We start from the raw sequence: 26232 nt of genomic DNA on the forward strand, positions 1-26232 counted from the left end.
ATACAAACGATCGGTCTGGCTCAATCGGCCCTGCCTGCTGAGCCGCGGTTCTGGGTTCGAATCCCGGTAAGGGCATTTATTTGTGTGATGAGCATAGAAATTTGTTCCTGAGTCATGGATGTTTTCTATGTATATAAGTATGTATTTATCTATTTAAGTACGTATATCGTCGCTTAGCACCCATAGTACAAGCTTTGTTTAGTTTGGGGCTAAGTTGTTCTGTGTAAGGTGTCAGAAAAAAAAACTTCCACCCTCCATTTTAACGAAGTGGAGAATTAGAAAGAGACAAAAAGTAGGCTATGTCACCCTCCATCCCTTTAACTACGTATTTCCACTTAAAAAATCACGTCAAATCTACGCTCCGTTTTGCTGTGAAAGAGGGACAAACAAACAGACACACACACTTTCCCGTTTATAATATTAAATTATGGATGGATGTTTATATTCTCTTTGAAAAACGAATTGCTATTTCAAGCTTTGTTTATTTTATTACGTTTTAGGATAGAGCGCCTTAGTAATATAAAAATGACCGTTTTGCGTTTAATTGTTTTACAGAATAAGAGTTGACACAGGGCCGGTTTTTCAATCGCCAGATAAATATATCTATCAGATAAAGTTATCACTATCCTTTTCATCACACGTATAAATGACAATGACAGCTAACATTTATCTGACAGATATTATTTATCTGGCGATTGAAAAACCAGCCCACAGGCAAATTGTGAAAGAAATATAATTTAAAATTTTATATTTCTAAATTCAAATGCAGTGAATATTATTTATTTATTATATTGGAAAAATAACAGATCAGCAGGCATATGATGCTTGCAATTTTATCACTTATCTAAGTATCCGTCACGTTCTGGCAAGTACGTCACAGATGTCTTTTCCATCACGTATCACGTGGATAAGACATCTGTCACTCTCACACTGACATACTTCCTAAAGCGTGACGGATGCTTTATCCAAGTGGATAAGTGATAAAATTGGCAGCATGATACGCCGGCAAGTTGATAAGTGATAAAGTTGGAAGCAGGCTAGCAGGCAAGTATGGTCGCGTATCACACTTACAAATAGTGCGATAGGGTCGGCCTGATGATGTTAGTTATTTCAGGTCAGTTATTGCAGGAACCGTTTCAGTAATAATAGATAACGAGTTCTTCTTTGTATTAGTTCTTACGAGTATTAGTACCTAGTACTCTGTAGATTCTGTAAAATGTGCAAAGGTTTCACAACACACGGCTCTCTCCCACGCCGGAGCGTTCGCAATTAACCACAAGGGGAACGATTTAACGACCACGCCATTCCCAAAGGTCAACACTATTTATTCCATTTTTCCTAATTGGAGCTTTTTATTTATACACCCTGTTTTATTGAATTCCGTTAACTTTAAGGGAAGATTCTTTAGTTCAAATACAATAAATTTCTCTAAGAAACTAGCCTCTTAACTCTTACGGTTATCGAATTATTAAAAAAAAAAAATTACTGAACACGTGTGTGGCATCCCTTATCACTTCCTAATGCTATTTGCTTTGACATGTGCCGTCAAACACTTGACAATGACTTTAATGTTACGATTAAGGTCCTCTCACACTAATTAATTCATTTATTATGTATGGAAACGAAAAAAAATTTTTTTTCGAATTTAACAAAAAAGTGATATACAGGGTGGTTCCTGATGATGAATCTAACTACGTGTCCAATTTAACGGAAAACAAAAAAAACACGGTGTAGATATACTGGGAACAAAAGTAACTGAAGGCTGCTATGGAATTAAGCTATCGGGATTTTTTTACGGATTTTTTTATTGTGATTTTGTGCAGTGACTTATTAGGACAAGCAGTCAAGTTTTGATTACGGCATGATCATGTCTTGGATATACATATAGCCCCTGAATAAATACTAGTTACCGTGGAAAAAGTAGTCTAATAATGAAATTGTACATAGATTGTTAATCCATTATTGTACTCATCGTTAAATAAATTTTCAACTTAATGTACATTATAAAAAAATAACTTGGAATGGAATACAAAATGGAGGCAGCACCAGTAAAACATAGCGAATACGGCACTCTCCCGTGAAATACCATATGCCTCTAGAAGTTTAACTACCCAAAAGTAATTTATCACCGAAAATAGCTTACATTCCGAGTGCCAAATACGTTCACAAATCCTTTAAACTATTTAGTTCAGTACAAAATCACTAGCACCGATTAAAGGAAAACATCCAAAGCACGCCGATAGTTATCTCAGCCAGTCTAGCCGAAGTGACAATAGTTGACGATACGTGGCGATCGAAACGGGGCTCTGTAAGACCAAAATAGTACATTACGATACAAGCTTGTGCGTAAAAAAGGAAGTTTTCCGAAGGGAGTGTTTTAAATCGACACGAGTTACGAATTTCCTTTTCGCACGTGTATCGTACGACGTTTTTCAGTACAGATGAGCCTCCGAAGTTTCGACCTGGAATATAATGAACCACTTCTCGCACTAGTGCGTAAAAAAACGACCATCTCTACTGAAAAAGAGTTTACGATACGCTACCGAGCGTAAGCGATTGTATTGTGGCTAGATACGCTGTCAGGACCTCGCTAAACATGTCGCAAACAACGTTTAGGTACGCGTAAAGCTGGGTTCGCACGATCTTTGATACCATTATCAAATTTGTAATTGATGATGAGAATCGCAGAAATTTGCATCCGATCTATTTCGAAATTTCAATCTCAACCCAAAGACTTTCATCGTCAGTCGATATACACACATTGTACAGGATACCTTTGTTTAAATTATTTGTAGGAGGTAGGGAATAGCGAATGATATTCCGCTGTGTGTGGTAGGGCACAGCATAGCGGATATTATGTCGCTCGAATCTAAAGCAGAGCCCAACTGGGGAAATACCTCCGCCTTACAGAAGACCGCAGCCAAATAGCACTAGATCCTACTCATAGTGTTGTGTTCCTGCCGGTGACCAAGGCTGTCAGAGCTCAACGAGGGTGCGGTGTGCTGGTAACGGAAGGACCTACGGAACTAAATTTGTTCAGTCTATCGTTTTTTGAGTCGTCGGAAACCCGAATCTTACTTCGAACTTCTACACTCCTTTTTGCTGTGTACTTAACACTCCTTGTACAAGTTTCTAATGGGTTGGAAAAGCGCAGGTGACACTTCTTGAGTAGCAGGCATCCATAGGTTACGATGACCGTATGTTTGTCTGCCACCGACGTAGTGTAAAAAAAAGACATTTCGGAAAATGTGCAGCTCTTACTTAAATTAGCTTTTCTATTCTTTTTCTCTTCTCTAGTATTACAACAAAAAAGTTTACATGGGTTTACGTACAGTCATCCACACGGTAGACCGTCAATTATGCCAACCTTTCGACACCTCATGTCATGTCAACCCTATTTCGAAGCCATAAGATCCAAGAGTTGTTATTTCACGCGTCGAGGGGTCCCTAAGTAAGCATACCATCATCATTAAGGGATACATACATAGATATTAACATTTTAAGCGGAAAAGTTAATTATTTATAATACCTTTGAACACACCTACATAAGCTGAATGGTCGGGAACACTTTCAGAGTTGAAGTCCGGTGTCCTCTTTTGCGAAGGACTACTACTGACTATCCATGTCTACCTAATACGTACTAGATTTTTCCAGGTTAAGGGAATAGACAAACATAAAATATTTTAAAAATATATAAGTTTTATAAAGTCCACATTTTAAGCGTTTAACGTAATTATTGAAAATTACTTATTTTCAATTTAATTACTATATAAGTAAAAAAATAAAAACTGTACTTTAAAGGAATGTTAAATGGCTAAAATTATAGTTAAATAAATCATGTAGGAACCTAATACGTAATACATGTATTATTGTAAAAATTAGTAAAATTTCCATCGTTGCCTTTGTAGTTCTAGTAACCTAGTAACTGTACTTAAGTAATTGCAACTTTTAATATAGGTACCACACGGTGACAAACAAACATATTGCCCGCCTGGTAATAGTGGCGGTGAATCAAGTCATAAACTTATAAGTAGGTATTTTTCACTTAATTTTATTAATTACTAGGTATTTACTCTTCAAGAAAACTTGAAAACTTTGCGAATGGCAGCTGGGTTTGCTCGTAGTTGCCCCAGTTCTCATGCTTATGCCCAGAGCGATCAGCCAAGTATCACTTATCTAGTTCACTCATATTTAGGTAGCAACTTACTAATATTCTACCTAGCTTTGTCGACAACTTGGCTCGCGTGGGAATAATGTGTTCTTGTTAAAACATGCTTAGTCACGAATACTTCAGATATTGATTTTATTGAGTAATGCTTTAACTAAATATACGTGTAATATTATTTTGTATTTACGTTACTTTCTTTAAGTGAGTGCCTACGTTTTGCAATTTATATGTCTTAATACTATTTACCTCTATAACTTTTTTTATTCATTTATTTGAGTACCCCACATCCCACTGCTTAGCCTATTCCCCATTCTACACATCCCGATCTCTACCCGTTTCCACCGTACGTACTTATCCATGTCATTAAGGTCTTTTCGCCAACATCGCTGAGGCCTGTCGTGCCGTGCACTCGGGTTCAATCTGATGAGGCCCAATTGGTGGTGGATTTACCACACAAATCATCATTCGATTACTATTAAAGGAAATTCACTATAACATTGTTTTCTTCCAGTCTATATTTCCGTATACAGAGTGGGGCCTGTAACAAAGGCGAAGAATTGAACTGTAGGCTATTCTCCTTATACTGATCAACATTAGTGACTTTTAAAAATTATGAAGTCTTTAAATTTTTAATTTTTCATACAAAATAAATATTAGCTTCAATGTACGCCATTATTGTTGTCATTGACGTTGTCTGTCACACTTTAGACTTAACAGAATTCGCAATACATTACCTCTTAGAAAAAACTTTCAAGGGTGATAAAAATCAAAATACAAGTTATTTTTAAAAGTCGCCGAACAAATGTTGATCAGTATAAGGAGAATAGCCTAGAGTTCAATTCTTCGCCTTTGTTACAGGCCCCACTCTGTATAAGCATAATAATCCAATCGTGAAGGCTCCTTAACTTTTAAGGTTAGACAGATAACGCAATGTGATGTTTCTATGCGAATATTTCTGCCCGTAAAAGTAGGAACTAACAACGCGAAATGTAAACTCAACTCGTGCGTTATGGCACTTGTGGTAATAAAGCTGACGCCATCAAGGAAGCGACGCAGCTGATTTATTTGTGGGAATTTACTTACATAGTTTTCGGCTAAACACACTCAAGTGGAAAATAATGTAAGTAATTGTTGTAAATAATAAATTAAGTACCTTAACTGTTGCCAACTCGAATTTCGAAAAACAACACATTATGAAGTTTCACTCTTTCCTCGCGGATGGACTCCACGCACTATCTTTTCTAACATAAATTGTCATATGCAATTAATTCATAGCAAATTTTTAAATTGCATTATATTCAATGTTATTATTATGTGTCACAGAATAATTCAGCCGGTTACTCTTTTAATCGATTGCCGTCGAAGTTGACATTCGGCCTGATTGTAATTAAATTTAACCACGTCAAAATTTGTTGAATAAAAACGTCACTGTTAACACTCATCTAGATACGGAGCCGAATGGTACAGACGCTCACGAAAGGAAACGCTCGTAGATATCTATCTCTATCGCTCTTGCGTATTGGCGCGACAGAGCCAGACAACCTTTCGCGGCGTTTCATTTCGCATCGCAGAAATGCCATTCGGCTACGGCACTAGGACTGTCTCTGATTTGTGCGATATTCGTATATTTTGTATACAGATCTAATTATTGACGTCAGTTTAATAAAAAAAATATATCAGGCTGAATGACAATTAATGCACAATTAAATTAATGTTGCGTTACTATTATACCTATATTCTTAAATAATTATGTAAAGTAATAAATAAATACTGCTACTTTTTATATTTTCCCGATATTCCAGGGCTACAAATCAAAATCAGTCCTTATTTTCATACGTTCGTTCGTTTTGTACCCACGAAGCTGAAAATTTATGGCACTTTGATATTGTTCAACGGTAGACAAAGGCAAGTTGGGTCGGATACGACTGCGTTATTATCCTTGTTATGATGTCTTTGTTTCAGTTACGTGCTACTAGTGTATATGATATCGTGAATGAGTCGTTACAATAATATACGGAGATATAAAGCGACAATTTGTTGAGTATGACTGTTTGTTGCTTCTCTGCTCTTTATTTCTTTTTTTGTAATGGTATTTCACTCCACACCCTCTTTGACTCATTGACATAACTTATTTACTCATCTGACTCATCTCCCATCTGCCTATTTCCTTTTTTTTTAATAATACTACTGTACTACGAAATCGCAAATAAAAGCAAACGATAACAACGTAAGTCTCCAAGCCCGCGCCGTCTCGAGAACAATTGAAAACGTGTTCAAAAGCAACCCAAGTCGCTTGGTCAAGTTCCTCTCGGGCCACACCAACCGCGACTAACTCAATATATACGGCGATTAAAAATTTTAATTCGCCGAGAAATGCGCCAGTATCACTAATATCGTCAATTTTCCTGTCATAAGGACTGTATCGTTAAATATGGGGACAACTTTGAGTAGCCGTATTTATTTGCTGTTATATTTTTTTCTTATAACAAGACATGGGCTTAATAAGGCACATAATAAGGTACGCATTTTGTCCTAGAAACTCGACGTAAAGCATGTGGTTTAGACAGCATTGACTTAATCCTCCCGAGTACCAATTACGATTTCGGACAAATGCTACTAGAAAATTCACAAAGAGCGTACAAGACGACACAATTGCGAAAAAAAATTGTACAGTGCGAACCTCAACGACACATGATCCACAAAGCAGAATATCTAGACATAGTCTAGCCACTGTTATTTAAAAAAAATAAAGTTCATGATCTGTGTATGGCGGCCATTTAGAGAATGTGGCATGGTGCTTACGCTAACTCCGACTTTGATGTCGAATTTAACTATCATACACTGTTTATATCGATCTGGTTTAGGCACTGTTCAAACACCATGAATGTCTATTAGACATTGGCCTATGCCTAATTTTTTTTATCTATTTCTCTCATCCTGCTTGTATCAAAAATTTACGGCAAACCGGAACGTTGCTCAAAAATGCGTTTTTTTTAATTATATAAATTCACCGCATTTATTCTGCAAGTACCCAATTGAACAACCATGAAGAGTACCCTTAAAAAATATATTTTGGCAGCATATTAACCTTTGTTTGTCGAAATCGTACAAAAAGTCTTTGAGATATTCTCAAATGAAGCCAGATTAGGGGTTGTCCGAAATGTATTTGCTAGACCTTAATGAAAGTACCATAAAGTCCCTAAAATAAAAAAAATATCAGACCTTCTTATATCAAATAGTACTTACCAATACCTTCAGATCATACTCTCGGACCATAATAATACAAAATTATGCACATGTCAACATTTAGACGAGGTTTGTTGTGTCCCTATAATTAACGATACAGTCCTTATCACTTTTACTTTCTACTCCTATTTGTCAGTTCGTTCCGATAAATTCCTGCGATGATCATATTAGTTAAAGAATGATAAAAAATCATTTGTCGTGCGCGGTGGGTAGCGCGCGCGCAGAAAGTCGAAAGTGATTGCGTGCGCTGTTGCGTTCCGAGCCAGTAAAAGTAAACTGGTGCTTCCTAATCGCCAACAATGGCACATATTTGGGACACTGTGTCAGCATTTCGGAGGTCGTGCTATTCCCACGCGAAATTGTATTTACGCATTCTTTTGGGCATCAGAGAAAGAATCTAATTCATTTACACAGTCATAGTATTTAACAGACTACGGAAGGTTTTACCTGTAATGATGATGAAAGGTCATAGAGCAATTTCGTTTTCAGAACAGATCTTGCAGACATACTCCAAATTAAGAGCTAGTATAGAGGCAATTTACTTATCGCATCCGTACTTAAATATATTTCCTTGAGAGATTCAGATTTATAAGCGCCCCTTCCCACTCTAGAAACACCAGTAGTGGCAAAGGTAACAAGCACTTCCATTGAATCATTTCTGGGTAGACCAAATTGCTTCACTTCAAGGATCTCGTCGAAATCTCGAGTAGTTCACAAAGTACCTAGTTATAGATATATTATAGCCATATTTTGAATAAAAATATTGATCGTTTGATAATTTCATCATGAGTACAGTATGTGCACAAGTTTAAGCAAAGGACACATTCCAATGTTCACCGCATTATCGTTTGGCTCGAACTATCATAAGAACATTAACTGCCATTACCGCCGTGCCGCCGAAGTATTTTCTTTTTTTCAAGTTAGGCTATGCATATGTTATTGTCCGTGTACCTTATTTTATTCTGATATAGTATTCTCTTTAACTACACGTTTCTGCCTCCTGCAATTACTATTTACATACGCTCTTTCATAAGAATCGAATCCAAAACTATTTGGCATCGATTACAAAGTGATTTATTACTACTCACTCGCTGAGCACCAGCTATCCATTGTCGGTCAATTGAGATGCGTATACGAGTAAGTAGACCAAGAGATCTTAACGTATAATGAGTCATCGGTACATTGTTTCTTTGGTGAAATAGATACGAGAATTTATTAACTCGCTCGTGACTAGAGATAAATAAAAATTGATTTCGAGAGCAACTACAGATTATAACTTTGTTTATTATAATTTGGTCTTGAATTATCTATGATTGAATTGATATACCTAGTAAACAATGTAAGATTTTAGGAACCTCTCATAAAAATAAGAGTGTCAAGTATTTAAGTACCTATAGTCAGTGTGCTTCACAGAACTTAATTTAGATAGAAGAAACAAATTCATATATTTGTAGAGGGGCCGAGCGTGTCAAATTTTGTACTGAAGTTGATTCTTGCCTGTAATTTTAAATATGTCTCAGGCTCTTGATTGTTCATAATTTTTGTGTTATTGCAATTGAATATCACGTAACGAGGCATTTTTTATGTTTTGGTTGACTTCAACTTACAAAAATTGACGCCCGAAAGCTGCAAGCTGCGAGTAAAGACGGACAACTCAGTGGATTTCACTGAGTTCATTTGACACGCTAAGTAGATACGTTTGCTTGATCTATGGTATATATGACATCTGTGGTGTGCTTAGAATTCAAATTTACATTAAGCTTGAGGTAGACATTTAGATCCCTATAAGTATGTATTGGTGAATAGTCATCAAAGAATGGGTTAAATTTCTTTCTTCCACTTACAGTGTAAATTGTATATGACATGAATCATAAAGACTCTTTAAAAAGTTAATTATAATTTTTCATCGATATTTTAGCAGTTTTGCACAGACTATATACACTCGGTGGAGAGTTTTTCCTAGTTTAATTACTTGCAAGCCGTAAATTGTAAATATATTATTATTCATGAAATTCCCGATCGACATCGCACCAACTAATCTATCATAGCGATTCAGAACAATGCATACGATTAAGAAACCCGACTGCCCAAATCAGCCACTTGTATTGATCTATCGGCGTCTTGTTTGACTCCTCCCTTTTGGTCGCCTATCACGATACAATAGTTATTTGTTATACAAGGGGGCAAAGTTGTATTTTAACGCCGAGTGTGGAATTGAAAAACGAGCAAGTGAAAGGATTCTATAGTTGAACCACGAGCGAAGCGAGTGGTTCGAGGATAGAATCCTGAACTTGCGAGTTTTTTAACACACGAGAAGTAAAATACATTTGCACCCGAGTGTAACACAAAACTTTTCCCCTCACTATAGCGAGGAAACTACAACGCAAAAAATGCGTTTATCACTGCTTCCAGTAGTTCCACAGGTGGTAAATCATCTTTATTTCTAAATTCACCTACTTTTATCAATTTTAAAGCAGTTAATTTGACTTTATTCAAGGTCAAATTACTTTACCCACTAGTGGATAAAATGCGTTTTTACCCGCTGGTATTAAAGGACAAAACACGTGTTTCCGAGCTAGTGAGGGGAAAAAGCCTTTGTAGGCCTAATAGTGTGGCTATTATCTACAGTCAGACCAAAAGGAGTAGAAATTAAAAAGTGGCCACATCGTAGTGTAGTCCCGTTTTCTCACACATATTGATTTGAAAGGGATGACACTACAATGTTATCACTTTTTAATTGCTTCTCTTTTAGGTCCGACTGTAACCCGGTACGAGATGTTAGTTAAGACATAAGTCTAAGAAAGCCTCAGATATCGTTAATAGCATTTATTCTTGAAGAAATTTGATGTACACATTACTTTTGACTTGATTTATTTTAGCCTTTACTTTGACAATAATTACTTCCATAAAGAATCAATAGCATCAGGTGTGTTCCAAATACGTTTAATCATTGATTATTATATTCCACTCTCTGTCCTCGATTTCTGGGAACGTTCTGATTTATTCAAAGCGCTTTTGTAACTCAAGGATTTTAAGAAAATTCTCAATTTATCACTTAGCGTTCTGTCATTTCGGGTGCTTAATGTTAATCATGATTTTTTTTTACCTATGGAATATCTCCGCCTTTGTCTAGCATTTTTTAAAAATAAATATAGTATACCTACGTTACAGCAAAACGAAATTTATAAGTCTGCGTTTTCATAAAACTCGGTTTTCTTACGCTTAATTTCCTGGAGCATTTCCCTACAAATCACGAAGAAAAGTTAAACCAAATGAATTCCGGCTTGTTTACCAATATTTACGACGCGCCGCTACCGATAAGTAACTGAGATAACTAACAAGTCATGTAACCTGTTATAGCTCTAATCAATTTACTTTACGTTCTAATTTTATATAACATGCCTTTTTGCATAATTTCTGAGTTGCTAATGAGTTGTAGTCCGTCTTTATCGGCCCTAAGGCGATTTAAGTTTGCTAAGATTCAAAAATCGTTGGGTATATCGTCTGTTGACTTCATTAATCACTGTCTGAGCTCATTGGGACACATCTCTCGTATCACAAAGTATCTGGCCGACCTACTGACGTGACACTGACACTGTACCTCATTCCAACCAAACGAGGAGATACCTATAGGACTTAGGTATACTATTTATTCCAATAATTTATTTCCTTCACATACCGATGAATAATTTAAAGCATAAGTATCTACCTGAGTGTTATTTAAGAAGATTGAATACTTAATGAATGGTAAGACACACTGATAAATTATAACAGAATTTTTGGGTAAACTAATATTCGATATTGAAAACAACGTGTGTCTTGGACCTTTATGTAATACACATACTTAGGCTTAAATAATGTGAACAGCCGCACCGATAAATAATATTATGTAATTAAGTAAGTTTATTTAGCAACAGCAGGGTTAGTACATGATTGCCGCGAGAGTATGTCGCCGCGAGATAGACTACCCGTCCTTATGTCATTAATACAGTTAGAAGAAGACGTATCTATCTCGTGATGTGAGGCTTACTGGTCTAAAAAATGACCTAGTGATGTGACTTAAGTATTTCTTTCTGTTACAGATAAATGGTTACTACTATTTTGGGACCGTCGTTGGGAAAATTGGGGTGAGTTTACATTATTATACCAACATTTAAAAAAAAACCGTTTACATTATTTTTCTCATACCAACATTTTTCTAAAAAAAAGTTCTACTTATGTGATTTTTTTTTTCATATTTTTTAAACATGGTTCAAAAGTCTTTTTTCCTTTACTATAATATACTCTTAGTAAATCCTTACTTCCAAGCCCCCATACATGTATTTAAAGCACAGTTCTTGACAGTTTTATAACTCGTCCAATGCAATTTTGCCATAGTTTTCTGAGGAGGTTGAAAAATTATTCTGTATAGCAAACAATCTCAAAGTATCCCAGCCAAGCGTATTTCCACACTGGCTATGGGTATTTATCATATAGTATGTATTTGTATAACTACTGTCTGCTATTTATACAACCTGACCTTTTAGTTCGACGATTAGCCGTTTAGTTAATCAGCCATCTAATAAGTAAGGAAGTATGGAAACTTGATCTAAGTGTCAATAAATTACTGTGAATGGAATATACGTTTACTATGAATGGAAGAAAATGAGATACAAAATACAGTCTAAAGCACCGTTACGTTACGACACATTTCCTTGAAGAAAACGTGCGGTTACACCGTATTTATAACATTGCAGGGTTTCCGTAAATTATGCGGCTTAATACAAAGCTGTCATTAGGTGTTGGGTAAATAACTTCGCAAGGTTTAGTGCATTCAATCTAGATTTATCCTGCAATTCCTGAAGACTACTCTTGCTTGGCTAAAAATATTAAAGTCATCACGTATACCTAAGTGATACTACTCATAACTAATTGCTTTGATAACCTATAGACCTCGCGAAACCCACGGTGTAATTATCATCATAACTTCATAGATAGACCTCAAGCCAAACGTACTTAATCACTGACGCTCCGTGACGTGATTGTCGCGCTAATACGGAAGAACAATATATATAGAGACGAGAACAATACGATTCGGCGTCAACGGTTGCTCTCTTGGCTAGAGGGCCAGAGTACGTAGCCAAATTCACAAACGTTTACGATAATATCGTTGTCGTAACTCGTAGCTAGCTATCTCTAATGCTCTTCTATATTAACGCGACAGAGCCAGACTACGTTGCGATTGGCGTCTAACGTCCATGATGTTCATTTCGGCTAGGCCGTCAGTTCCGTCCAAGAGTCCGTCCTACTTTTACATTTACCTCATAAGGTACCTGTACCTACTTGCGACTATTATTACTATAGTACGTATTTCTGCGGTTACTTGTCTAAGAATTTAAGTATGGCTATAATGTTGTTTATTGTCTGTGATGTAACGTTTATGTCGTTTACGTAGGTAACGTCGTTTACGTTTTCTTGGTGGTGCATAAAAACAGTTGAATATCGAATGATGAAAATAATTTATGTACTTTTGACGACCGGTCTGGCGCAGTTGGTAGTGACCCTGCCTGCTAAGCCGACGGTCCGGGTTCGAATCCCGGTAAGGGCATTTATTTATGTGATGAATACAGATATTTGTTCCTGAGTCATGGATGTTTTCTATGTATATAAGTATGTATTTATCTATTGAAGTATGTATATCGTCGCTTAGCACCCATAATACAAACTTTGCTTAGTTTGGGGCTAAGTTGATCTGTGTAAGGTGTCCCCAATATTTATTATTTATATTTTATTATTTACTTAGTAGGTACATATATAATTTAGTTCCCGTTTAATGCCTGGAAACTTACGTTAAATATACAATAAGAGTAAATACTGAATATATTTCCGAGGTTTTAGTCGGGTGCAAATAGCGGATGAACGCCTATTGAAAAATAGTATGAGCAAGCGCGCGACGGATGTTTGATGGATTTGTGCCCGCGGGCGGGCAATCGCACAAGACGGAAGCTGATGATGATGGAGATTTAGTGTAGGTAGGTAGGTACATAATACAGGGTGTTTCAATGAACGTGATACAAATAAGTGATTCCGGCTCTATTAACTACGAAGAATATAATGCACGTATTCATGTCTTTAAATTCTACGTAATTAAATTTTGCTAATTTTCTAACAAAAGAAATAAGTCCAATTCTCAAAGTGTTGTCACTCATTGTGACGTCATGGCATGTCTTGCCATACGTCAGTTGTAGGTGTCTTATCAGTTATCAAGGTGTTGATTATTGTGACAGGTAACATGTCAGAATGCATTTTATTCATAAAATATGTCAGTCTAGATAAACAAAAAGGTGAGTTTATACTGGAAAACTAGGTCCGAACTATTTTCTCTTAACAACCTTAGGTAGAGTAACCATGTTGTGACCAGAATAACAGGATTTAGGAAAACAATGGTATTAATGATTATTAACTAGTTGAACAACACGCGACCTAACCCCTTTTAGCAATATGAAGACGAGTTTGAAAAACATGTTTTGTATTACGTTCATTGAAACATCCTGTATAATAGTCTCCATCGCATTTTCTCGGAAACGTTCGTATTTTTCATGCTAGTTCAACAATGTCTTTAAATTAAAAATTGACATGTAAGTGCCTAATGACTTTATTATCTCTGCTGTTTTTTGAAGAAGAATCGACTCGATTTTCGTGATTATGCAGGGAAATTATTTTATGAGTAGGTACTTTCATTATCTAAAATAAGCATTCATTGAAAAACATGTTTATGACCAATGAAATACGAGTAGCAGTAGGGAAACAAATAATTAACTATATCAAAATTGCAAAATACGCAATAAAAATGATGTACAAAGCGAATTAATAATATTTTAAGTCTGGATATACCGACTTCAGTTGCGCAAATTATATGTGAGTGCATTTGGATACACATCAAATCAGATTGGCTTAATTTGCATAGGTATTACTAAACATATTATATAGTATACATACATAGTACACATATATAGTATACATATATAGTAGTGTATAGTGTACATAGTATTTCGTTTTATTTCAACCCCTTTTTGCCAAGAGTGGCACTGAAACTTGATTAGTTCATGTGCTCTGCCTACCCCTTTATGGGATACAGGCGTGATTGTATGTATGTATGTATGTATTACTAAACACTTGACCGATCTGCTTAATTAGGATACTGGATGATGAACTATTATAGATATCCAACACTGTAGCCCCACATTATATATGTGCATGTGCATAGGGTATGTGATAGATTTTTATATAGGTAGCAATATTTACTTTCCATCAGGTGCGACTAGGGTCAATCGCTGAGCAATCTATAATAAATAAAAAAATATTATCAGCAGTTCTCGAAAAATTTGTACAAAAATTAAGGAAATAGTTATTTTTTTTATTATTCCTATTTTGTTACCAATATTTTTTGGTGAATTGAGATTTTATTAAGTTTTATTTCGTCATTAAGATTCTCTAGTATCTATATTTTCTTAATTATAACAATTATCATGTATATATCATACGAAAGTAGATTTATATTACTAAATGTTGGTAACAATAGAATCAATTAAAATTTGCTGACGTGGCTATGTACAAAGTATTCGGGAACTGCTCTTATGTTTGTGTAATTGGATGACAAAAATATGAAATCAAATGTAATGAAATGAATAGGCCTTCGTTGTATAATAAAGCATGCCTTCTGGCACAGAAACATCTATTGAAGCTAATTGTATTTAAGAAAGACCAATGGAGCAAAATAAAATTGAAATGAGCACATCCGTAAATTATAAAGTATGATCTGATGAGGGTTGCCAGATATGCGACAGTGCGCGTGATATAATATTCGTATGAATGTGTCTTAAAGTGGTGATCTTTAAGAACAAGAAGACATAATGAAACACAGGGTGCATGTTATCAAATGAAGGCAGCGTTGGGAGACCGGTCGGATGGTGGAACAGAATTTAGGATAATAAAAATGAAAAATGCAAAATAAAAATGATTTGATTTGATTGGAAGAATTTTGGATACCATACTCTCACGATCTGTCAAATGAACTACATGGCCTAAGCGTTCCAGTTCAATCTATTCTACTTCATAAATCAACCGGTCACTATCACTAGCATTACGTATCGAATGTACTAATGCCAAGGAATTCTAGCGCCTCGCGAAAGGTCACTTGTTCTGTTTCTGAGCGATAAACCCTTTTCTGTCGTGACGGACATTCCAAGTATGTGGTTAAGTTTTTGCGAATAGAGTTCAGACAATTGTTTGAACTATGTCGGCTTTTGAAATCACGACTGTTCGAATTATGTGTTTTTTCGAAGTATGTTGTTCACTTTTTGCGAGCAGTTCAAATTATTGTTGGAACTATGTAAACGGTCGGCTTTTAAGGTCACGATTGTTGAATTGATGTGATCATAATTATGTTTTTTTTTCACAGTTTTATTTTATAAATATGCACCAGTTCCTGTTACAATATGCACTTAACATAATTGCCGTTCAATAAATTCTGCACGCTCAACTGCACTAACATACAAGTTATATAAATAATAATATAGGTACATATACATCCCGATTATCAGTTTTTACATTTGCTTAACATACATTACACTTATTTAATTCATTAATATATGTAAACATAATTTTCTGAGCCGCAACGAATATTTATCATAAATATATAGGTTAAGCTTAGCTAATTTTATTATGCAACAGGAATGGGAAATACGAACTGCTAGTACAGAAAACATACAATTTATATTAGACTTTTCTTTAAAAAAAAAATCAAAAACATTTATTTAGCAAGTAGGCCACACCCCGGCACTTTTACATGTCAACAATTACAATAAATAATATGAATTCAACTAAAGTACAAGTTACTAATGATTAATACGTACTTTACGTTTGTCTAATAAACTCATTAAATCGTGGGTAATGTTAGTTAAAAACAAAATCATGATTGTTTAAAAAAGGCCCTCCTGGCTTCCTCTTTAATCAAAACGGCTTCCCGTGCCTTCAACCACTAATGAGATTAACAAAACGGCATAATTGAATTTATCTATTTAGCACCGTCATAAGTACGCGGATACATATGCCTCACTCACGTGAGACTGACATGGCGTCGTCCCGTGAGATGACAGATGTCGTCCTGTGAGACGACAGACGTCGTCCCGTGAGACGACAGACATCGCCCCGTGAGACGACAGACGTCGTCCCGTGAGACGACAGACGTCGTCCCGTGAGACGAAAGATGTCGTCCCGTAAGACGATAGACGTTGTCCTGTGAGACGACAGACGTCGTCCTGTGAGACGACAGATGTCGTCCCGTGAGACAACAGACGTCGTCCCGTGAGACGAAAGACGTCGTCCCGTGAGACGACATGACGTCGTCCAGTGAGATGACATGGCATAGTCCCGTGAGACGACACGTGTCGTCCCGTTAAACGACATGGCGTCGTGCCGTGACACGACAGGCGTCGTCCAATGAGACGACATTGCATTGTCCCGCGAGACGACGGGGTTGTTCCTGTCTGGTGGCATGGAGACGATGAAGAAAATTGACAGCGATGGGACGCAGTGTAATCCTATGCACCGTCATAAAGTCACCGTCAAATGCCACACTCACGTAAGACGAGACAGAGCGACGTCCCGTGAGACGACATAGGTTCGTCCCTTAAAAAGTCATAGCTTCGCCTTGTGAGGTGACAGGACTCAAGAGATGTCTTGAAACGACAGATGAGGTCCCATTAGATAACCTGGCCTATGAAAAGATAGGGCCCACGATCCGATAGGGCATCGCCTCGTGATATGACAAAGGAGATCATTCATTGTGCAGACATGATTCGTCATTAGAGACAACATGAGTAAAGTTGTGCTGTGCGTAAAAGTATGCTGTCATATAAATTGACAAGCGTCGCCCCGTAAAAGATTAAACTTTGCAGCGACTTGGAATTTGGATTTCATTGCCCTATGCGATGATTTACGACATCCTGTGAGAACCCATTGGGTTATTACATGCTATGCACTAATTCACCTTTCGTGTCATGAGACGAGCGTTATAATCACGAGGCAAAATTTTGTATTTGTACTCGAATCTCAATGAGATTATGTCGCTTTAACATCTACTTTGCGGTAATTAGCACAACTCTTAACTAAACATACTTTGTATAAGGTATTTCTAAACATATGTACTTCGTAGAAGGTCTTTCGAATCAGAACCACAGCGTACGTGTTAACCTGAGACATACACAATTACACAGTTTAGTCATTGTCTTATTAGACAAAAATCATCACGTGATGGGTTCCCATAAGTGGGGTCGTTTTAGACAGGTAAAGTGAACGACATCGGCGTCGTCTCAATTGCCTAATTAGCTAATACATAATCAGCGTGGTCACCTGACCAACAGATGAATGATTGTGAGGAATGTCCAAATTTCTCTCACTCGTGAATATCTGAACGGCCATAATGATGACGAATGTGTGATCCAATTACTGTAAAGCAACGCCGTTATTGCCAACCTAATTTGTCATGTCAACTTTTAGAATGCTCGTCATGATAGAGGTTTATTAGCAGGTTTGACGTTGTGAAAATCCACTTCCACATCTAAAAACGTGTGGGTGGAGCTTCGGTAGCAATTAACTAGCACTTTGTTGCCAGATACTAAGCTAATTAAGAAATATACATAATAGTGATGCTAAACAGAATGAAAAACCACTTTATATTACAAAGCCCTTCATGCCCAATCAGAAAGGGAGAGGGGGCGGCGAAGATACCAATGAGAAAAAGAAAATCCATTAATTTATGCCACTGTTTTACGCTATTCCTAGAGTGCAGATTCTTTTAAATGAATGATTAGAGCTCTAGTCTCATCAACTCACGGGCGTCAATAATTGACGCATGGTCTTGGGTCTTGATACGGACTTTAGAAATGCAGAAGAACCACTCAGGTACCTAGCAAATGTTGACTCTTAACTACAAAATAACTTACTGCAAAGGAAAAATCTTGTACTAGGCTCATTACTCTGTGAAACCTGGATATTCGTCTGTATTTCAGCAAACTTATAGCTGTCTGGCTGTAACATCCAGTCGGACTAATGGCGGATAATGTTCCAGTATATGTTGTTCAGTACCGAACTGACAAAAGTATTACTTCTGTAACAATCGACCCAGTAGGTAGAGACTTCTGAACCAATTCATTTAGAAATAAAAAGCTACAGCTCGGAAAGTTTTCTAAGTACGATATATACATATATGTACTACAAATTGACCTCAAACTGCCGTTAATCGACCAACGGTTAGAATACTCAATCATGCATTATTACTAACGTTAGCTAGACCAAGGTTACAGACAATCCTTGAAGAGGTTAATTACAAAGACAACAAACTCGTACCGGAAATCTGACTCCCAAATATACACGATATTTTGTGGATAGTTTGACAAAATGACTTAAAGGACTTAGTACAATAGCATTTTAGTATGCCTTGTTGCATTGCTACTCAGGACGGACTCTCGTCGTAAAAGGATTTGTCGGTTGCCCAGTCAGATGGCGTAATGTTACGAATTCTATGTTTCTATAAATAACTAACGAATTAGATTAAAGAGACGACCGAATAATATTCTCAAACTATTAACAGCGAAGAACTATGGCTTACATCTCTTGACCGAAGTAAATGAAGTTGGTCCTAAACTTAAACAACTACACAAAACAAAGCAAGAAACCGTGTAGGTAAATTGTATTCAAAGTGCTTATTTATTGTATGAGTATGATATATCGAAAACACTTTAAGCTCATTAAAACCAATAGGGCAATACATTTTCCGAGAGAAGCCGATTTTCACAATTTGCTAAGGCACTCTTATGGATAAAATGTTAAAAGGTAGTCACTGAATGTGGAGGCCTGTTTCTGATATAATAAATTAAACGGAAATTGAAGGATGAATCTCCTTCGATTTTAGACCACAGTTTCCTCTTACAAATAAAGAGGCGCTCGCATCCTAAAATTATCGCCCGCAACTGCGGTATTACTAACAGAAAGTTCCCGTTTATTTCATTTGACAAATGTTTTCTGAATAGGTTTCCGGGGCCTAGAGAGATTAACAGAAGTTGTATATTTACAATTAACTTTTGGAACTCCATTAGCGCGTTGTAGGATCGATACACATTTCCGCAGTGGCTTACTAAGCGCCATTTATTAGAATTTTGCGGCGCGACTATTTGTCAGTAACAGAGGAGACGCCACAACTTATTCAAAAACGGTTCGTAAGGTCAGAGGACGAGTCCCAGTCTCAATTGAATTTAGTGTAAGGAACTAGAAATATGATGTTATAACATTACTGAGATTATGACTTAATTTAGAAGACTTCGGACTCCTAATATACCTGACATACAAGAATTTGTTAGGACACTCATAAAAGGGAGCGCAGATTCTAGGCAAAATAGGTTTCTAGTGGTAACAGAAAAATTAAAATTATTGCCGTTTAAATAGATATTGATGAACTATATTTATCAGAAGTAAGGTCTTGAAACCTAAATGAAAAATAAAAGCTCAGCGCTTAAGGTACACAGTACTTATAGCTACGATATTTTGACCTATTGGTCTCGAATGACAGGCAAGTGTAAATACCATTGTCATCGTCCGTGGCGCTACATGCTACAGCCGTGCGCACGTACGACTTTTAAGAAAATTCTAATTATATGCCATACGATAAATAAATAATTGTCATCTCGATATAATTCTAGAATCAGGTATTACCCTACATAACAGTTGCATCTTGTTTATGGGAAGTCCCGCTGCATATGGATTTTGGGAAATAAGCAAGAAAACAGTAAATATTAACCTGTATCGAAATAAGATGTCATATATTAAAGAAAATTAATAAATAATTAATAATTATTTTTTAATTTATATATAGTAGTGTGACTACATAAAAAACACAAATCAGAATATTTGTTAAAATAATTTGATTTGTTCCCATAGTTGCGTATTAACCTGTATGTTTATGTGTATACATCAGTTTATAAAGAACGTGAGACATTTATATTATTCACACAAAAGAACAATATAGAATATAATGCTTTGCAATTTGGTGATAAATTACGAAAGTTCTGAAAAGAAAACTATTTACTATCTTAAGCTGATGACTGAATTTTAATTATAAATGGGTAATCATTAACCCTTATTTGAAGAGTTATCTGTCGTCTTACATTCTTATTAGAATATCGAAATGGACTAAAGAGCCATAAGTCGTAATGTTTTAGAATTACTAGTTCACGAATCGTACAATTTTGCCTTTATAAATTCGGCTAGTCAGCACAAAGTCATAAAAATGATAAGCCTAAAAATATATGCATCACATGTTCATAATTATTCAAACACAAATTAAATATTTCAAATATCGAAAAAAGCATACTAGCTAGACATAGTAAAAGACTAAATAAAGTTGACGCGTACAGTGTAGAGAGGATTCCCGCATTAACATTCATGTATATTCATGGAAGTATCAAAGTCAATTTAATTAGAAATAATTGCCTTCATTTGATCTTTGCCTAAGTATGTGTGACTCATTAGATCATTGATTCGTTTCAATCGCTTGTATCCCAAATCTTTTTGCTCAGTTGACCCCTTTTAATTTATTAGGAAAAATTTGCATAGTTTCCGTTCTCGTAAAGACTTTGAGTAGGAGCTTACCTTTTATTATATGAATCCTTAGCTAATCATGGCCATGGTATTGTCAATTCAATCAGAAGCTGAAAATGTATTATCATTATCATCTTATTTGCAGTTTTGCTACCAGTCCAGCAGTAACGCATACATTATCGTGATGTGGGTATACATTGCAAATTAACATATGATAGCGTGCAATTTCTTCCAACTCAAGCGTCCATTTCAATTGTTTTGGCAAATGTATATTTCATATACAGAATTCATAACACATTATGCAATAGGAAATATTGATATTTGGCAGTGGGCTATGTAAGACAATGTTTAAGCTATATCAATATTGCTTATTACTCAGTATACTAACAATAATATGTGCATATTCGGAGATACATATAGGCGAATTACTTATGGTACTGTAATCAATTTACATGAAAAATAAAAATTTCAACATAATGTCATAATGCTCATATGATATAATTGTGTATTATAGTTACATGATATAATTATAGTCATCTTAAGCAGAAGAAGACTAGTATCTTGGTGAATTTATACGACAAAAAACATGTATATGATCTTGTTCTGACTAGGGACTGTTGTTGGGTTGCTACAGATATTTTTCTCACAAAAATGTTATTGAAATAACAGGTTTTATTTCCGTAAATATTGTAATACCGATCTATTAACTACTGGCTTCCTGTCGGTTTTATGTTATACATAAATTAAGTGATTCGCCACCATCATAGAGTCATAATGGATAACTGTGCTGTGCTGTGTGGAGTCAGTTTCAACTCATGAAACCTTAGTGGCTAAATTTTGAAACATCCCTTTGTATACCTTCCTATTTCTTATTATGACATTTCTGTATAAATAAAGTATAACAGTCACAGTACGCCCTAACCAGCGTCTATTTAAAAAAATCGGCCAAAATCCATTAAATGTAAAGATATAAGTACAGTATGCGTCACAATGTATGTGTAAACAGAATGATAGTCTTTGTTTTAATGTAACACAAGATTGAAAATGTAAACATATTTCTTTATTTGTAAACATACTATAAAATAAACCAACACTGACGTAAAACATTGCGTGCCATCAAGATCGGCGCCCCGGTCGCCGGATGTCAAGCAGTCCCCAGCCCGAAGGCCTTAGAGCGGTCCCACAGATCGCAGATAGACTTATTTATTACCACTACGTTTTCGCCATCTTTCATATAAATTACTGTTATCCAAAACATCTCATTCACCAGTTCTATGTGGTGCAAGGCCGAGCCATTAATTTTATTTACATACTTATTATGTCATTGGGAAATAACAAATTATATATCTGACAGAACATTGATTAGATGGCACCAGAGTCTAAAACATAAGTGCGGTCTCGTATGGAAACCAGTTTGGGCTGAAATTACTCAAAGTGATTAACACGTTCATTATGAAGATTATTGCAATTTGAATGCAGGAATCCTGCTGCTCAAAGCTTCCTTACAAGTCGGGGTGTAATTAATTTTGGTGGATCATTACTCAAATAATTTGCAATATAACTTACTTGCCATTGATATTAATTAAGAGTGATAATAATGAAATAAGTACCTACTCGTAATGTTAATTTATACGAGCAGGTTGCAGTTTTTAAATATTGTGAAATGATGTGGCTAATAATGCCTTTAACGCATTGTATACCAAAACATGTCATAAGGTACAGCGGGCAAATCTCGACTGGGGGGCCATTGTAACTAATCCATTTTTTCCATTATTACACTATGATTTTGAGTTCTACATGTATCTACTGAACACGCCTACCATATAGAACCGGTGGATAGTCTATTTAATAATGCAAACATTGTAAAACATGGATAAAATGGACCCGTTACATTTGCCCCCATTTGTCGAGATTTGCCCGCTGTATCTTATATTATTTTAAAAACTTACTTTTACTCAGACATTTCACTGACATGTAAAAAAGTGTTCAAGTATCGTCAAGCGTTTACTTATTTTTTTGTTCACACATGCGAGTACACTCAGTACACTCTAGTACAAAAAAAACAGTGTCTATACAGATGGAACCTTTTCTAATTGAAAGCCGCATATGTTCTTAGAACTCGCTAATAGCTGTTTTGCGCCATTTCACTGCTTAAATACAGTCCGCATTGTTTATAATGCGAAAATCTTGCAATTTTAAAAATGTCTCTTCCGACTATAAATCCACTGAAATTGTAAACATAAACACGAAAAGTGTGTCAGGAACGTCATAACTCATAATTCACTCACACTGCAGAATTCCTCTTTAATTGAATATCCACTAGTAATTTTACAAACCTCTTATGTTAACCATTGTGTTCATGAAAAGAGCAACCTTACGGGTGTATCATATAGAAATTATGTTTAAAAACTGTATTGTTCATAGTTGTATGTTGAGAAATTAGTGGAATAGTGCCGCCACGTAAAACTTGAGGCGTCCTGCACAGCAAGTCTTTCATGCGAGTAACTACCGCTTCTCGCAAATTAGCTTTTTTACCAACATAATTTTCTATTATACGGCACAGTGATCAGGGTTCTTTGAATTAATTATCTTATTATTTTTATTGGTATTGGTACTTTTTCCTGAATATAACATTCCACTGTTTGAATAATCCATCCACACTAATATTATACATGGAAAATTCTGTGCGTCTGTTTGTCCGGGGGCAAAACGAAGCGACGAATTTAACTAAAACTGAAAGTTTTGAGGACATGTAAGAAATCATCATAATTTTTAATTGATAAACTATCCAGTAAACTGTGTGGGGGGGGGGGTGGCGTGTAAAAGTTTGTATGGCCTATTTGCTGAATAAATTATTTTGATTTTTTTGATTTTAAACTACTTTGTTTACTATTTGAATATAAACAGTTTTGGACTTTCATTAACTTTCTTGTAGCACGTCAAAGCATTTCCGGCTTTATGCTCTTCGTACCTATCGGAATTCTTAATGTTATGTTAAAGAACCATAAATAGAAAAACCTCATAAACAGCAGATCTTAGCTTGATAAGTTTACTTTTATCATTAGTACAAAGTATTGTTAGTTATATTTAGACGTAGATACCGATATAATGTTACCGTAAGAGCGTTTTCACATTATCCGAACCGATCCGAATTCGGATGTAGGAAGAATTTCAGGGTAAAATCAAACATGGCGGCGCAAATAGATAATTATATCGGTCCGAAATACGATATCGGATCGAATCATGTGAAAACGCACTAAGTCGGCGATGTAAATTAAAAACAATTTATATGGTAATAAACACATGATTGCGTATTTCATACATTTATTAAAAATATAACTGTTATACCTAAGTTTTTATTTTCTGTTCATAGACGCGGAACCCTTATTACTTACTTAAATATTATGCTTACTTTACGTTTTTTTCTAACTTGTCTACACATTTTATTTCTAGTAGCGGATCTAGAGACCTTTTTCTTGCTTGATTCACGTGTGTTCGAAGAAGTTTTTTGTCGTATTGAACAAAAAACGTATGATAAAAGACCAATAAATATCAGACTAATTCATACTTTAGTAACTCAAGATAAAGTGTGTATTACCATATAAATAGTAATGCGATGGACGTTTTTTGTAGACATTCGTTTTACGAGTTTATCTCACGATAGATGGCGGTATAAATATAATCTCTTACTTAAATAACTAACTTTGATTGCTCTATAGAGCAAATAATAGTATAGAAAAAATCGCAGGCATAGCTATAATCAATATGTAACTATGCAATATATTTCAACTTTACAACTTCAACCCTTTGTATTCAAGTTTTTGAATAAAAACATTTTTTTGTATTTATATTTATTATTGCTATACCACTTTTTTATTAATATTTTAATGTTAACTCGTCCATACGTCCCGTATGTAGGTATATTACCAGATAACTAAGTAATGTTCGTTCATTTCATTTTTATCATTTTAATTCTAATGTCTGTCAGTTTAGCTTCATTTTATGTGGATTGTGGAGTATTTTCGAAAAGCGTCCCCGATTAGCTCCAATCACGTGCCACGGAAGGAAGACGTGCGATAATACTATAAGGCCCCGGGGCTTGATCTATTTTTATAAGAAAGCAATTATACATTTATACTTTTTTGCGCATTTGGCCTATTTTTAAAAGAAAGCGCCAATAGGAATACAGTATGTAGGAATTATATACTTTCTTTGCGTACATTAATGTTGCTCAGAATCTAGTTGATTACTATATATATGTATATCTCATCTCAGTTAAAATACCCACTTATGGAGCCTTGTAAAACTCGGAAGGGCCCTTTACGTTCAGGTGCAAATACATCAATACAATAATAAAAATAAACCGTCAAAAACCGTTCATAAGAACTAAGTAGTCAAGTTCAATTGCATGACCGTATTTTATTAACCACAAAACACACTGACTTTTTGCAGCAATACTTCCTATCCACAATGAAGTATAATTACGCACGCTCAAGACAATCGTGCGACTGGCCGCGACAATCCCTAGCCTCACAAAATAGAGAAAACCTACTATTATAGCTAACAAGGAAACATTTTTGTTGGAAAAATATGAAAAGTTAAATTGGCGTTGGAGAGGCGATAATTTGATCCGTAAATACACAGGTGTCGGTTTACATTTGGAGAAATGTGTCTGGAAAGCATGCTGTGGAGTGTGACGTCTCGACTGACGCTTGTTATTTCGATTTGAAGAGTTTGATACTTTTATTACTTACTGCTGTATCAGATTATATATTTCTAGTAAATCCTATTTTTAAATGAAAATGATTTAGGGCCGGTTGCATCAAACCGTCTGTCACCGTTAAAGCGTTCGTTAAACTTTATTTTATGGGAAGTGAGCAGTTCCCGAATACTTTGTACATAGCCACGTCAACAAATTTTAATTGATCCTATTTTGTTACCAACATTTAGCAATATAAGTCGACTCTCGTAAGATATACAGAGTGGACTTCGGTCATAATGTTATAATAAGGAGAATAAGTTCAAAATATAATTAAGAAAATATAAATACTAGAGAACCTTAATGACGAAATAAAACTTACTAAAATCTCAATTCATCAAAAAAATCTTGGTAACAAAATAGGAATAATAAAAACAAATTTAATTTTTTCCTTAATTTTTGTACAAACTTTTCGAGAACTGCT

At 35.5% G+C, this 26232-nt stretch overlaps 1 pseudogene; it reads right to left on the bottom strand.

Moving 5' to 3' along the window:
- Positions 1-26232, bottom strand: part of LOC125230707 — a 67095-nt pseudogene that overhangs the window by 17990 nt on the left and 22873 nt on the right.

Source organism: Leguminivora glycinivorella, chromosome 1 (assembly GCF_023078275.1).
Source record: "Leguminivora glycinivorella isolate SPB_JAAS2020 chromosome 1, LegGlyc_1.1, whole genome shotgun sequence".
In the NCBI taxonomy this organism is placed as follows: Eukaryota; Metazoa; Arthropoda; class Insecta; order Lepidoptera; family Tortricidae; genus Leguminivora; species Leguminivora glycinivorella.